General features: G+C 43.5%; 1 non-coding gene across 1 annotated transcript; it reads right to left on the bottom strand.

Annotated features, from left to right (window-relative positions):
• Positions 1-4,010: 4,010 nt before the first annotated feature.
• On the bottom strand, positions 4,011-4,084 carry Trnav-uac (transfer RNA valine (anticodon UAC)). The gene has a single exon. It is a non-coding gene; the product is annotated as a tRNA-Val (tRNA).
• Positions 4,085-11,029: the final 6,945 nt, after the last annotated feature.

The raw sequence follows: 11,029 nt of genomic DNA, 5'->3' as shown, positions 1-11,029 counted from the left end.
CACAACTTGCTGCTAAAAACTTTTAATGTCACATTGCGTTAAATAACAAGGGTGACAGGAGACTTTTGAATTGCATATACATACACTTGCTATCATGAATACAGTAAAATTACTAGTGACATATTGCTGATGGTGAGGTATCCATAGTTCACGGTTTTCGAACTGGTCAGTACATTAACCAGCTTATGCAAATGACGGATAATAGGTCGTTGGAAAACCTTTTGGAGACGAAGAGTACTTCGAATTACATAGTACGTGCTTCAAATTATATCGTACATAGCGTTAAGGGCAGTCTCACATCTAATAAGATGTTTCCTGACATTTGTAGTATCGTTGTATTTCTTTACACCTGAAATTACTGCCACTCAGTGCAATTTTCTCTAGTAGCCACTTGTGGTAACCACTTTTATAGTCCAACTACTGTACCGAAAAGTGTTTAGAGGACCCGTAAGAAAGTCACGATGTGTGGGCTGCATACAAATCTGGCGGAACGCAAAACATGTCATTCGAATAGTTTTGAGAACGGTTGTACTGTGAATATAAAAAAAGACGGAAGTGGCTTATTGAAAATTGTCAGAAGTATCAGCTCGTAGTTGCAAGTTGTGTGATACGTGTCGATATTTAATGTTCGTTTACAATGAACGCATTTTTTTTTTACTTTTATTCAATGGCTCACTAGTATTTAATGTTAGTGGACATACTAGCCAGGTTTAATTACTTGTATGAATTCGTAGAGGCAAGACCTGTGTACATGTGCAATGCATCACTCGCTGCTATAGTTCAACCTCTTTGCATCGGTTCGTGGACTTAAAAAAGTTTCCCACAGAAGGATTTTCGTGCTTTACGTCTTAACTTCAGCGTAGTATTCACGATTAAATAAATTCTTGAACGATTTCACGGAACAATTTGTCATTCCACTCATAACATTTAAGCAATTCTAAAATAAACCTTTTTATTTATTTTTTATTTAACTAACTACAGCTCTGCTAGCTTCCCTGTAACTGACTTAATTGCGGGCTATATATGATTAGCGAAATAGAAGTGTTCTTAACTCATTACGGTTACTGTTTATTCAACAAACAGCAACCATTACAGTAACACACTACTGTCACTGTTTGTTTAATGAACAGTAACCATAATGTGTTAAGAACGCTCTTCTTTCACCAATGATACACTGCTCGCAATTCAGCCAGTTATCACGAAGCTAGCAGAGCAGTAGTTAGATAATGACGCGGGTATCTGGGCAAAACCGCAGATATGAGTGCAGCCAACGAACTTCAGTGGCTGATATAAACTTTTACTAAGGCCGTGTGACGTTCAACGAATTCTATAAACTCGCAACATGTTTCTTTGAGAATCACATATAGTTCATGCAAATTATGCAAAATGCAGAGTAGGATGCATGTGAAATGCTTAGACCAACGGTTACTAATCTAGCATGCAGAATAATCCAATTCTCGCTCATCTTTCTTCTCGCAAGTTAGATCGCTGTACGTTAACCTGCGCGAAAAGGTTATCGTAATCTATACCTACTATACAATCCACAAAATTCTGGACGTGACTGATTGAGGAAACCTTGTACTGCTGGCAGATATTCCCACTGATGTTCCACTAGCAAATGGAGAGAGGTACAAATGACGTGCATCTGCAGGAGATCTGATTTCTGTTGTCCTCGCGGTCCTTACGCGACACGTACGTTGATGGCAGCAGAACCGTTCTATAGTCTGTCGCAAACGCCGGAACTTTTTCAATAGTGTTCCGTGAAAAAAGAAACAAAAAAACAAAAAAAGGAAAACGCCATTCTTCCTCTAGGGATTCCTATTTTAGTTCACTGAACATTTTCGTAGTACTCTTGTGGTGATCGAGCTTGTCGGTAATAAATCTAGTAACATACCTTTGAATTGCTTAGATGCCTTCCTTCAATGCGACCTGGTGAGGATCCGAAAGACTTAAGCAGTACGCTACTCAAGAATGAGTCGAAAAACTGTTCTGTACGTTGTCTCCTTTACAGACGAGTAACAGTTTCCCAGAATTCTACAAAACTGAAGCCGACCAATCGCCTTCCATACAACCAGCCATAAGTGTTCGTTCCGTTTCATATTTCTTTGCAGCGTTATGCCTAGATATTTAATCGACGTGACCTTATCAATCAGCACTTCACTAATACTGTATTCGAACACAGAACTGTTATCCCTATTCATTTGCATTAAGAGCATTTAGAGCGAACTGGTATTCATTCTACGAAATGTAAAATCTGTCCAACGCGTCCTGTACCCTTCTAGAGTCACTTATTGGTGACACTTTCGCGTTTACTACATTATCGTCAACAAACAGTTGCAGATTGAAACTTCCTGTTTGCCCGACCGAGACTCAAACTCGGGATCTTTGCCTTTGCCTTTGGCAGGCAAGTGCTCTACCAGATTGCTGCTCATCCTGGTCGTCAGGTCGTTTGTGCGCATAGAGAACAATGAAGTCCTGTCACAATGCCCTGTGGCACTCAGAAAGATACCTTTGTTTCTGACGAAAACTCGATGTCCAGGAGATGAACTAGGTTCTGCCGCGCGGGATTAGCCGATCGGTCTCAGACGCTGCAGTCATGGACTGTCCGGCGGAGGTTCGAGTCCTCTCTCTGGCATGGGTGTGTGTGTGTTTGTCCTTAGGATAATTTAGGTTAAGTAGTGTGTAAGATTAGGGACTGCTGTCTTTAGCAGTTAAGTCCCATAAGATTTAATACACATTTGAATATTTTTGAACATGAACTAGGTTCTGTTACATAAAAAATCTTCCAGCCACTCACATGTATGCTATGACATCCGGTAACACTCCGCAGTGTGACATGTGTCAAACGCTTACTAGAAATCTAAGAACAGGGAATCTGTCAGTTGCCCTTGATCCACAGTCCGTCGGACATCCTGCAACGAAAGGACCATCTGAGTGTCCTACAAGCGATGCTCTCGAAATCCGTGTTGATTAGCAGATGGAAGCATTTCCGTCTCAAGGAAATTTTTATATTCGAAATTGCACTGCCCCCACTTTGGCAGCGTGGACCGCTGCAAGCCATCCCGATTCCAGTGCCGTACCCATCTTCTCTAGGATCCACAGCGCGAACTGACCGATCGAGATGGTCCCACAGATTCTCCATTTTGCTTAAATCCGGAGGGTTAGGCGACCAGAGGAGTCTGGAAAACGAACTTGGTGCTCTCTAAACCACGCTCGTACATCTCGAGCTCTGTAACACGTTGCACTGTCTTGCTGGTAGATGCCAACGTTCAGAGGAAAAACCGACTACATGTAGGGACGCACATGATCCCCAAGGGTAGATGCATACTTGTGTTGATCTATTGTGCCTTCCATAATGAGGAGACCCCCATGATCATAACGCTCCGACGGTTGCTGTAGTGTATAACCTTTGAAAAGTTTCACGCCGTACACCCCAACGACCATATGTCCGACGGAGCACTCATCTTGGAAGGCCACCTGTCACCAATCAGTAGAGGTCCAGCTGCGATAATGGTGTGAAAATTGGAGCCTTCGTCGCCGATGAACAGCAATCAGCACGAGAACATGAACACGGCGCTGCGGGGACCCATATGCAGCAACTTTTGCTGAACAGTGGTTGACGAGACATTGTTAGTAGGCCCTTTGGTTCATTCAGTAGCTCCACATTCGTACGTCTGTCAGCACTTACACATCTCCGCAGCCGTCCTTCACCCCTGTCACCTATGGCCAGTGGCGCACCACAGCGCCATTTTGCTACGCTCAGTATAACTACGGCGGTATGCGGTCAGTTGACAGACTTACCCGTTTCAGAAATGCGTCCACTATTGATCCAAAATCCAATGACCGTCCCCTTTTGGACGTCAGATAAATCACTTCGTTTCAATTACGACAACGACTGCACTGTTTTCCGCTCCCCTCCGACACGCTTTATATATATATATATATAAACTGATAATTAAATCGAAATCCTTAGCTGGCGACTAGTGTTGTTGATATACATCAATGGGGACAGTCCCGACCGGGACTCGAACCCGGTATCTCCTGCTTGTATGGCAGACGCTCTATCCATCTGAGCCACCGAGGCATTCTGACCCTCTTCTGTGCGAATGCGCACACTTTGCCCGAACTCTTACGGGACTCCTCACCTTAGACTGGTGCGAGTAATGAGTGAAGGGGCAAATATCTATTAGGAACACTACGAATGTAGGTTGTGGACAGTTGGGAATGTGGGTCCCACAGGAAGCGTGCGTGGGATAAGTCCCTGCAGTCGCGAGCAATGAGTGAATGGGCAAATATCTATTAGGAACACTACGAATTAGGTTGTGGACAGTTGGGAATGTGTGTCCCACAGGAAGCGTGTGTGGGATAAGTCCCTGCAGTCGCACTACCCTCTGTGCCCTCGATGGCTCAGATGGGAGACGGCACTGTAGCTCAGCGTGTTCGGTCGGAGGATTAGCTGTCCTCTGTAATAAAAAACTGAGTAAGCGGCTCAACACTGAACTTGAACGGGAAATGGGACATCCGCACCGAACAAATGCAACGAACAACATCGAACAAAATGAGGAAAAAAATAGATAGAGCGTCTGCCATGTAAGCAGGAGATCCCGGGTTCGAGTCCCGGTCAAGGCACGCATTTTCAGTTGTCCTCATTGACGTACATTGTAAGTAGGCTGTTTAGGTTATTATGTTGGTAACGCCACTTAGCGCTCTGTATGAAAATAACTGGCTGTGCTGTGTGCAGTCTGTAGCTGGTTGGCATTGTTGGAATATTCGCTATTGTAGTGTTGGGCAGTTGGATGTGAACAGCGCGTAGCGTTGTGCTGTTGGAGGTGAGCCGCCAGCAGCGGTGGATGTGGGGAGAGAGATGGCAGAATTTTGAGAGCGAACGATCTGGACTTGTATCCATCAGAAAGAGTAAATTTGTAATACTGTATATCATGAACTGATATATATATATATATATATATATATCTAAATACATTGTTTGTTCTCTATCAAAATCTTTCATTTGCTAAGTATGCCTATCAGTAGTTAGTACTTCAGTAGAATCTTTTATTTAGCTGGCAGTATTGGCGCTCGCTGTATTGCAGTAGTTCGAGTAACGAAGATTTGCCGGCCGCGGTGGTCTAGCGGTTCTAGGCGCTCAGTCCGGAACCGCGCGACCGCTACTGTCGCAGGTTCGAATCCTGCCTCGGGCATGGATGTGTGTGATGTCCTTAGGTTAGTTAGGTTTAAGTAGTTCTAAGTTCTAGGGGACTTATGACCACAGATGTTGAGTCCCATAGTGCTCAGAGCCATTTTTTTTTTTTTTTGTAACGAAGATTTTTGTGAGGTAAATGATTCATGAAAGGTATAGGTTATTGTTAGTCAGGGCCTTTCTTTTGTAGGGATTATTGAAAGTCAGACTGCGTTGCGCTAAAAAAATATTGTGTGTCAGTTTAGTGTTGATCAGAATAAGTAAAGAGAGAAATGTCTGATTACTTTCAGTTCTGCTTAGCTCTCGAAAATCAAATAACGTAAGGGGTTAATCAGTACAGAAATTCCATAAGTTTTTCTAAGGGGATGTTTCAATATCAGATACACCTGTCAGCAGCTAAGGATTTCGATTAAATTATCATTTCATTCTAGAGAAGCTGCACGGTCAGCAATGGTATCTGTTCTTTCGGGAACATATACCATCTTCATACTTTATGTACAGGGTGTTACAAAAAGGTAAGGCCAAACTTTCAGGAAACATTCCTCACACACAAATAATGGAAAGATGTTATGTGGACATGTGTCCAGAAACGCTTAATTTCCATGTTAGAGCTCATTTTAGTTTCGTCAGTATGTGCTGTACTTCCTCGATTCACCCCCAGTTGGTCCAATTGAAGGAAGGTAATGTTGACTTCGGTGCTTGTGTTGACATGCGACTCATTGCTCTACAGTTTGGGCAGGCATTGTTGGTGATGTCTTGATTGGGCCCCATGTTCTTCCACCTACGCTCAATGGAGCACGTTATCATGATTTCATACGGGATACTCTACCTGCGCTGCTAGAACATGTGCCTTTATAAGTACGACACAACATGTGGTTCATGCACGATGGAGCTCGTGCACATTTCAGTCGAAGTGTACGTACAGTTCTCAACAACAGATTCGGTGACCGATGGATTGGTAGAGGCGGACCAATTCCATGGCCTCCACGCGCTCCTGACCTCAACCCTCTTGACTTTCATTTATGGAGGCATTTGAAAGCTCTTGTCTACGCAACCCCGGTACCAAATTAGAGACTCTTCGTGCTCGTATTGTGGACGGCTGTGATACAATACGCCATTTCCAGGGCTGCATCAGCGCATCAGGGATTCCATGCGACGGAGGGTGGATGCATGTATCCTCGCTAACGGAGGACATTTTGAACATTTTCTGTAACAAAGTGTTTGAAGTCACGCTAGTACGTTCTGTTGCTGTGTGTTTCTATTCCATGATTAATGTGATTTGAAGAGAAGTAATAAAATGAGCTCTAACATGGAAAGTAAGCGTTTCCGGACACATGTCCACATACCATATTTTCTTTCTTTGTGTGTGAGGAATGTTTCCTGAAAGTTTGGCCGTGCCTTTTTGTAACACCCTGTATATCTTACAGCGCTTGTGTTGCCAGCTGCCGTCTGTGAGTGGTTCTTGCATGTTGACGTTGAACATAGATGATGGTCACATTCATCTGATTGGACCGTGTAGAATAGGCTCACGAATTCTGCAGAAAACCGGCATTAAGGTTATTGGTCTGTATTGTAGTGTGTCCTTTCCTTTACCGTTCTAATATGCGTTAATGACCTGACGATGTGAGTGGATTGATCAAAATCGTAGCTTTACAGTCAGGCTTGAAAGGGCCTGCGGAGAAGAAGGCTACAGCTGCGAGCGGCTTTTGCGAGTGAGTACAAGTCCACTGTCGGTCTCTCGCTTTCCCTGCCGCTGTGCCGCAGCGGCACCAAGTTCCCAGAAGCAGAGTCGTCGCCTTTCCGATGCGTATCTGCTGCCACGTCGGGGCAGCCCCGGAGATATCGGCGGACCATCGGCAGCGGGTGGCGAGGACAAAGCACGGCACAGAGCAGGTGGACGCCGGCACGGCCCTTCCCTGATAGCAGATAGCAGACACTCTCTCTCTCTCTTTCTCTCTCTCGCTCTCTTCGCCGGGCGGAGAGCGGCGCGCGGCGCTCCAATTGCTGTTATTAAAGCCGCACCTCTGCGGCCTTCTCCGGCCCTGGGCGAAAGGAGGAGCACGGCCCAGACACAGCACGCTGGATTACGGCGGGTTGGGCGACGCGAAAGCTCCGGCGATCGCCCACCGAGTACTTACTCGGAAGACCGGTAAAGACCCGCCCGCGTGCTTCCTGCTCTTACGTCTACCAGCTGGTCCGTGCAGTGCCGGAACTGCGTCGTAAAACGTCCACCGTGCGATCGCTACTTTCGCTTGCTTTGCCATCCAACCATCATTCCAACAATACAGAGAACGGAGCGCTGTGGAGAATGTAGGATGTTCTCCAGCTGAAGTCTTGTGTTACCCGTGGTGTGGCGCTTCACGTCTTCTTCGTTCCAACCTTCGCTATTCAAAGTGACCATTGGCATCACGAAGAAGGTATCGTGATTCATCAGACCATGGAACGCTCTGCCACTGCGCCAACGTCCAGTGCTGATGGTTACGTGCCCATTTCACTCGTAGTTGCCGATTCGCTGTGTTAACATTATTTCATGCATAGGTCGTTAGCTACGAAGGATCGTCGACAACAGTGTTCGGTGCACTGCGTGTTCGGATACTTGTACTCTACCCAGCATTAAAGTCTGACGTTAGTTCCGCGACAGTTCGATGCCTGTCCTGTTTTACCAGTCTGTCCGGTCTACGATGTCCGACATCTGTAATGAGGGTTCAAAAATGGTTCAAATGGCTCTGAGCACTATTGGACTCAACTTCTGAGGTCATCAGTCGCCTAGAACTTAGAACTAATTAAACCCAACTAACCTAAATACATCACACACATCCATGCCCGAGGCAGGATTCGAACCTGCGACCGTAGCCGTCACGCGGTTCCAGACTGAAGCGCCTAGAACCGCACGGCCGGACCGACCGGCTGTAATAAGGGGTGGCCGCCCAGTCTCATGACGTGTGGACGTGGTTTCTCTTTCCCTTTGGTTTCGTCACGAGTTAAAGACACCCAACACTCCTCGAACACCCAACAAGTCGTACAGTTCCAGAAACGCTGCTGCCGAGCCTCTAGACCATCACATTCCTCCCTCGCTCAAACTCAGAGAGATCGCTCGCCTTGCTCATTCTACACACAGACAGCACGCTCGCTGATACTACACTCACAGTGCGGCATTCGCCACCAGGTGACGCTGCTATCGCCTGGACGGGTTTATATCGATAGTACGAGGGGCGTTTGAAAAGTCCGTGCAAAAATAAAAACTACTTACGTGTTTGGGGTACACATTTTTTATCTTTCGACATAGTCTCCTTTTAGACTTATACACTTCGTCCAACGCTGTTCTAATTTGTTGATCCCTTCCGAATAATACGAAATGTCCAAGTCTGCAAAATAGCTATTAGTTTCTGCAATCACTTCCTCGTTTGAATAAAATTTTTGTGCCGCCAGTCATTTCTTCAAATTGGGGAACAAATAGTAGTCTCGAGAACAGTGGGGATGTGGAACGAGTTGGAATCCTATTTCCATTAATTTTGCTACCACAACTGCTGAGGTGTGTGCTGGTGCATTGTCGTGATGGAAAAGGACTTCTTTGCGCTCCAATTCCGGTGTTTTTCTTGATTTTTTTTTTAATGACAAAGTATTCCAGTTGATGTATTTTAAAGGAACGGAAAACACCTAAATTCAAAAGCTGAATAAACATATTTACTATACATGTCAATTTGACACAAAGGCCATGGTACTAACAAACATGTACCAACATACACTGATCTGCCAGAACATTATGACGGCCGACTTACGAGGGGTGTTGAAACGTGGTTGCACTTCCATTGAGTATGATGCACCCGACAGACAAAAGGTACCTTCAGCTTGTGAAAGTAGCAAAAGGTAGTACAGTATTACAAGGAGTCTACTAATTAATTATCAAGAAATGAAAAACTGAATTCAAACGTGATTGAATGTCCATTGAGAATAATACATCTGACAGACCACAGATGGATCTTTTGAGAAAATGCGCTGTGTATTATTGGGAGCTCCCACATCAAAGTTGTATGAGATATCTGACGGTACAGATACGCCGCAAGGAAGAGTGCAGTTACTTTTGTATCAATAGTTGATTATGACAAACGCTTTATGCAAGATATGTGACGAATCTGTTGAGTGCAAATCAAAAATCGAACGTCTTAGAAACGTTTGGAGCGTTTTAAAAACAGTCCACCATACTTCATGTGAAAGTTTCTTAAGGTGGTTAATACATGTGCACCTTAGTGCTATCTATAACACAGCAATCAAAACAGTTGTAGAAAAGGTACTAGTTCTGCACCAGAAAATACCAAGTCGATGTTGTACTTTCTAGGGTGCTAAAGAGCATTCAACTGATTGTTTTTAAAAATTAAAGTAATAATGTCGTTTTCTGAACTAACTGCAGGAAAATAGAGATGAGAAATCTCGCACAGTGGAATCTTTCTTCAAACATTAGTCCTTCGCCGGTGGCCAAATAAAGGGAATTTAAGTGCGAAATTTTGGAACAACCAAGCTATTGAAGGGATACCACATCCTCTGATTTCTATCTATTCCCTCAATACTGGCTTTTTTTTTTTTTAGTCCAGTGAAGATTTTATCAAATATAAGTACATGAATTTTCAACATAGGAATCACACAGGTGAATTTTGTAGACCTTCCAGAATCACCGATCATACTTGTAATCTGTTTACTGGAACACAATCGGACAGTGTGCATTGACATAAGGGAGACACATGCAAAATGCAAGTGCAGTTTCTATTCCAGAATCCAATCTACAAACAGCAGGAAACATTTCTTTTAGCTGTCTTTCCGTGCAGACGTCTTCTACTGTCTGTTGTATTTATTAATAGTTAGGAATATTCCACTCAATTGTATTTATTTATGATACAGATATTTAAATGATATCTGTTTCATAATTATACAACCCCGTGCTCAGTCGTACACACTGTAGTCCAAATGAGGCGTCTATGAAGTAATACAGTAACTCAAATGCAAGACCATAACTTTATGACAAGTCAAGTAAAGATTTATAAATGGCTGCTAATCAGATTTTCATTGACATTAATAAATGGTTTATATCTAATTCACTGTCATTAAAGTTCGGAAAGACCCACTGTATGCAGTTCAAAACCTGTAAGAGATCTCCTTGCAGAATGTGTGTAACATATGGCGACAAGCACATCGAAGAGGTTGACAGTGTTAAATTTCTGCGATTACAACTCGATAATAAATTCAATTGCGAGAGGCATAGAGAACTGCTGAAGCGCTAAAAAAAGTCTGCATCTGCAATGCAAATGATGTTAGCTGTAGGAGATATAAATATAAGAAAACGTGCATACTTTGCTCACTTTCATTCTATTATTTCATGTGGGATCATATTCTGGAGTAACTCGTCACACCGAGCAAAAGTCTTTAGAGTGCAAAAGCGTGTAGTAAGACTCATTTCTGGTGTAAGTACAAGAACATCATGTAGAAACCTGTTCAAGGAACTGGGTATTCTAACCACTGCTTCTCAGTATATTTGTTGCAAATAATATGTCTCGATTTTCAATCCATAGCTCAATACACAGCATGAGTACTTGGAATAAGAAAAATCTACATGAATATCTAAAATCACTTACCTTGGTCCAAAAAGTGGCCCAATATTCAGGAACACAAATTTTCAATAAATTTCCAGCAACAATTAAAAACTTGCTTTCAGATAAAGCACAGTTCATACCGAATTTGAAAGATATTTTGATAGGCAACTCCTTCACCTCTATAGATGAATATCTTAACAGGAACTACTGGGGTAGTCAAATTTCACGTTTGACGACACTTAGTCACAAC

This window comes from Schistocerca cancellata, chromosome 5 (genome assembly GCF_023864275.1).
Source record: "Schistocerca cancellata isolate TAMUIC-IGC-003103 chromosome 5, iqSchCanc2.1, whole genome shotgun sequence".
NCBI lineage: Eukaryota > Metazoa > Arthropoda > Insecta > Orthoptera > Acrididae > Schistocerca > Schistocerca cancellata.
Note: the sequence above shows the minus strand (reverse complement) of the source record. Positions and strands in the feature narration are given on the sequence as shown.